General features: G+C 37.2%; 1 pseudogene; it reads right to left on the reverse strand.

Moving 5' to 3' along the window:
• Positions 1 to 393: 393 nt before the first annotated feature.
• LOC126790354 (uncharacterized) lies at positions 394 to 5,351 on the reverse strand (annotated as a pseudogene).
• Positions 5,352 to 6,000: the final 649 nt, after the last annotated feature.

Genomic DNA, 6,000 nt, shown 5'->3' on the forward strand with positions numbered 1-6,000 from the left:
CTCGTCCCGTCCCGTCCCTATGAATTTTGGGACGGGATCGAGATTTTCGTTTTTTATACCCACCCCTAGGTGGATGCATTTATTTGACCACGACTTGATCTGAAATCTATTTAGAACTACAGTAGTCAATTTGATTTAATGGTAATTTAGTCTACCCCAATGTACTGTAATTTCTATTCTGGAGAAAATATTAGTTACCCACTTAAAAATGAGGGATTCCAGGATTTCAAGCATCTCAGAAACCAACCAAGAAAAGACCTCAGACTTATCTCAAACAAAGATCTTGATTTCTCTACTACCTATACCTGTAAAGTTGCAATTTAAGCAAATAGGAGAGACGTCCACCCGGAAGCACCCAACGATACAAAAAAAAATGAAGTGTAAACGAAGTTATGTGCTATATAAATCAAAATAAGATTCCATGGGTTGTTTTTTGTTCTACAAACTTCAACTTTGTGCGCAAAGTATGAGAATATTGTTTCGTAAGAAAATGGCAACTGGCGCTTTGTCATGGTGATGATAACACTTCCGAGGAAAGATCCCCCCAAAGAGAATCTAAGAAAGGAAGTCTACATAACTGATTTGACAAGAAAAAAAAACACATCATGGAAATTAAACGATTCTACCATCTACAGCTGTGGTTCGTTTTCGCATGCAAAAAGGATTGCTATGCTCACCTCAGTAGAACAAAGATTCTTAGTGCCAGTCCTACATGTTCTCTAATCCAACTTTCCTCTTGAAAAATAAGAATTGAGAGTTGAGACCCAAGGATGGAATGGAAAACCAACCTCAGACGCATTCCAGTTTGCAATAAAGCTTTCCTAGTCAAGGAGGAGGTCAAAGCTTATGAAAATAACCTCTGTTCCAGGACCTGGTCCAACAGCATAAAAATTGAATAAAGAGGGGAATTTACAAAAGAGCCTTCTAATCACAAATGTGTGCTAATTTGAGGATCATGTCATACCAAAAGCCTTCTACTCAAATGCTTTGTTCACCGCTACTTGTAGAAATGGAGTCATCTTCCAAGTCTGGCAACGCCATGTTAAGATGGGAATTGATATTTGTAGGAACAGCTTCACCATCCAGTGCGTCAAGTTCACAGATGCACTGACTGGTTGCCTTGCCCAACTTGTTATCTCCTCATCACCTTTATGAAGCTTCAGGACCTGTGATGAAAATGAATCCCCAACAAATAAATAAAAACTGAATACCAACAGACTGAGTGAGAGCCAATCAATAAAGAAGCAAAGAGTAAACTTACAGTGTTGATCTCAGGCTGAAGTCCAGGAGCATGTCTAATGCAAAGGTTATCAGGCAGAATCACTCTCTCAATTTACTTAATGATCGTAGTCACTCCCCAAGCTTGGATCTAGCAGTTGAGAAACCTCCCCTCCTTTGAGTATTGGCTTTGCCTGAAATCCACCACCATATATGGACATTTAATCAATCAAGTTTAGACTTCTATACAATCACAAACGAGTTGGAGGAAACCGTATGGGGAGCACCAGCGCCCTCACCATCACAAGCACCACCAGGTCCAGTGCCAACACCATTAAAAGTATCACCAGAGCCAGCACCAGCTGTTGCGGAACCAGCTCCAGCTCCTCTGGAAGTGCCATTACCTGCACCAGCTCCACAGAAACACAATAAGGAAGGACAAGCACTGGAGGCATCATCATGCACCAGCACCAACCGTCCAAAGTCCTCCAGCCCCACCTATTGGGACTGATACAGAGGATACAACACCAGCCCCATCACCAAGCTTGGATATAGTGTAAGATCTAAGTAGCTTTTACTGTTCATTTTATTTTGCTGAACTATCTTGATCAGATATCATAGCATTTTCATGAATTGAGAACCTAAATTTATACATACAGTGCTTGACAAACACAAATTCTTTCAAGTGACCCTTCTGCTTTTTGTCTCATAGAGCGGAGGAAATGCGCCGCACCAGAAAGGAGCAAAGTCTGCCATCTGGACAAATAATACACCAGAAAGAATAATGCAAGAGGCGAACAAACAATTAGCAATTTTTGTATTTGCAAATATTCAATATATTGAGGGGGGTAAATTTTGGGTCTCAACAACAAGTACATGAATACCACAACAAATTCAATTCCAGACTAAACTCCATCTGCATTTGAGTCCAAATCTATATCCCCTCTTAAGTCATACTCAACCACAAGGCCAAGATTATCAACTAACTTGTGATACTTGAGGCACCCTGCACACTGATTCATAATAATGTAATTGGTCAGACATAATACTGGAAAAATAAACACACCGCACAAACTCATACATTAATCAGCTAGAAGAATTACCTGCACATAGATAAGCCCCTTTTCATATGCTAATCGGTTCACTAGTTTGCTTGTTCTTTCATTACACAAATCACATGTAAACTTCACAAGCAGGATTCTTCTTGGGAGTTTTAAATCAATGGTGGCATCCTGTATACGAAACCAAATGAAAAGATCTAAGTTTAATAAGAAGATAAGCACTCAAGCAATAGTGAAATACACACACTTGAGTATAAGAACAATGCCACATTGCTTTCACAATTTCAAAGACCAATTCAAGTAATCAAACCCCCAAACCTCACTCATGACAGAACATCTCATATGAAAACACATCAAATATGATACCTTATTCAGATTGTTCTGTTCCAATTCTGCATCTGTTTCAAAATCGCTGCCACTACTCATCAACCCAGAAACAGCCAGAGCTATCTGGGCAAGCTTTGGTGCTACACCTCTCACATTATAAATTCTTGAGCTGAAAAACATATTTCAATTTCAAGAGTTAACAGAATGACCTTAAGAAAAACAAGTACTTAAATAAAAATCAAAACTTGAAAGAAACCCAGATAAGGAAACATCCCAAAGTAAAGGTTCTACCTTTGAGTTACAGACCTACAGAGGCAGATAGGGTTTCTCTTGGAAGCAGAAAAGGGAATGTAAAAGTTGGGAGATTGAAGGGTTTTAAACTTTTAATGGGTTTATGAGGGTTATTTGTGGGATGAGGTGAGAAAAATGGAAGGGTAGCAGTTGATGTTGCCGCCATGAGTGTATGACTTAGTAACTTGAAGAATGAAGGTGATCCAATTAGCTCTGGTTAATATAGACTTGAAACTCATCAGTATATAATGGAATGATAAACAGCATATTCCTGACCTTTTTGAAGTCGAGGAAAATCCAAATATATAAATTCTAAATACAGTAATATATTTATATTTATATACAGTCCTGATTACACATGTATATCACAAAAAAACACTCAGTCTTATGTTTCTTTTCCTTTGATTTCTACAATTGTCAAAGCATAATCATCACAACAACATAGATTATAGAACTATAATCCAACTGATTAACCAAAAAAAAAATCCAACTGATTAACCAAAAAAAAAATCCAACTGAACATGATGATGCACAATACTCCATTACAGAACCAACACTCATTTAGTTTTTACGTCTCATTCGAAATTTCGAATCAACACTAGGTTCCGTTGATGCAAACACTTGAACTTATCCTATTCAATAAGTAATTCACATAACTACAAAGTTTTGAATATTTCATCAAAAAAAAAACTACAAAGTTTTGAACGAGGTACACAAGTTCATATTTTCAATATAAAAGCTTACAGTATGTGCAACCTATGCAATGATTATGATTCCAACATCTAACTGGGTATTAACTATTTAAATTACATCTAATGAGAGCTAACAAATCTAAAATGACAATTTACAATCTGAGTTAATGAAGCTGAGACAGTGATAACCAAACTAACCTTAACCTCGGGTATCACTACTTTTGACAGAGGATGGAGGCGGGGCAGAAGGAGGATGGAGGGCTAACATTTTTTTCTTAGGACCAGCAAAAAGAAATAAAAATAAAAACCTCATACGTGTCAAATATGTTTGAAAACATAGCATTAGATCAAAGCAAAATTTATATTTTCCTGTTCATTTGTGTCATGATACACATCTCACACCAGAAAAGTAATTAGTCATTTACCACGACAACAGAAAAATAGAGGAAACTAACTTTCAATTCTAGAAACAGGAGTACAGAACTTTGAACAAGCCTCATCCCGCCTAAGGCAACCACAGTTTTTTACCAGATTGTCCGTAACCAAACGGCATTTCAACGTCCAGGGGGCTACCAGTGTCGGTTGGAGAGTCTGGGACGTCCTCTGGAATAGGCTTACCAGTCTTGGTTGGACAGTCTGGGTCTCCAGTCCAGTGCTTACCTGGGACACCACAATCGCGACACATCTTAATAACAGCACAGCCTTCCCAATAGGAAGAGTAAAATTGTGTGGGACAAATTTCTTATACGGACAAAATGGAGTGCCATGTGTAGCGATCCGACCACATATCAGACACTTATGAGGTTCAAACTCTACAGTGGATGGATATTTGTCGTCATCTGTCATACATAAGAAAAAAGCAGGCACAGCTGAAGGATTTAGATTCTTCGAAAACAATCACTCATATACACTGCAACTACTATACAAATTTAGCTAGTGCCTTCTTGGCCTGGCGGTTTTCTCTTCACTGTGAAGACCGCCCGCATCATCACCAAAACAAACTACGGTATGAATTTAAACATCAACGAGAAAAATGGCAAAAAAGTGATCTGACAAATTTCAAAACTACCTGAACTTCAACCACCCACAACAATAATCTGGTATGTTAAAGAGTGGTTTGCAAAAACAAAGGAGCGTGCATTTCAATTCCCAATAGTAAAACACAAAAATTTCCCCAATAATTTCAGGGATATCATACCACATGAACAAGTTCATATCATTAAGTAACAGAAAGTAAAGCAAAACAAGAAGAAGCAGAATTCGCATTCAAAATGTTTAGATTTCAGATTCAAAACCGTTGGTTGGAACTAAAAGCGTACCTCCAAAATCGAAGGGATACTCATTGGTGTCCCAGAAGCCAATTTTGTCCAAATCAATCTTTGTGGGTGGGTCACCTTCTATGAGAACAAATAGATCAATATTCCGTCAGCCAAGAGAAACAGCCTCAAATTCGAGCACTGTTATTCCTTGATTCAAGTATTTTCAGTTTTAAAATGAACCCAAAGACACAATTACTTCCAGATCGAATAAAATTCTCATCATTAAACTGCTAGATATCAGAACAGAAAACCCTAAAACAAAGATAACCGTACAAACCTTCAATATCGATGTCCATTACTAAAGGCCGACGCCGCTTCTTTCGCCGGCGGATTCCCATATCGGCTTTGGGTTTCTCTTCGATTTGTGTTGGCTGGCGCTTCATGTTCGATCTCAGGCCGTCAATCAGATTTCTTTTTTCTCTTCTCAATGGACATGGTTTCCTTATAACCAGCACATATCCAACTAAACTAGCAATCCATTTTTTTCAAATTTTTCCAGAAATACTCATTTCAGAGATAATGATAAATTAAAATAATAATATACAAAATGGTCAAAAGCGTAAAATAATAAAGGGAAAAAAAGGATAAAAAAGAAAGAAAACTATTGTTAATATAAGATTTTTAACGAAACCCAACAACTCTATTTCAAGTTTCAACAGCAAACATGAAGATCACGGCAAATCAATATGTTTCTTTGTTAGATCTGTGCTTCACTTCAAGGTTCTGGATTCAATTGAGATATATAAAAAAACATAAACTAATAAATAGCTCACCTCAATAAAACGAACTAAAAACCCTTGAATATTTGTGTATCCACAACATTATAATATCTTACAATTTGAAAATCAGAGTAAAACATATTTATATAGTTTTGATTTATTAATCTATAAAAAAATGTCTCAAAAAGTAGCATTTGTACCTTCATTTGGAAATGGAAATTTATTCTCCGGCCTTGTCACTACATCAACAAAGATCCTAGAATTATTTGCAATCCCTTTCCAAAGAGGTCTTCCTACCACGATATGAAGTTTCGGTAACAAACACCTTCCTACCATGATATGAAGTTTTTTATGAGCCGGATCCCATGCAGCG

The sequence above is a fragment of the Argentina anserina genome, chromosome 1, assembly GCF_933775445.1.
Source record: "Argentina anserina chromosome 1, drPotAnse1.1, whole genome shotgun sequence".
Taxonomy (NCBI): Eukaryota; Viridiplantae; Streptophyta; class Magnoliopsida; order Rosales; family Rosaceae; genus Argentina; species Argentina anserina.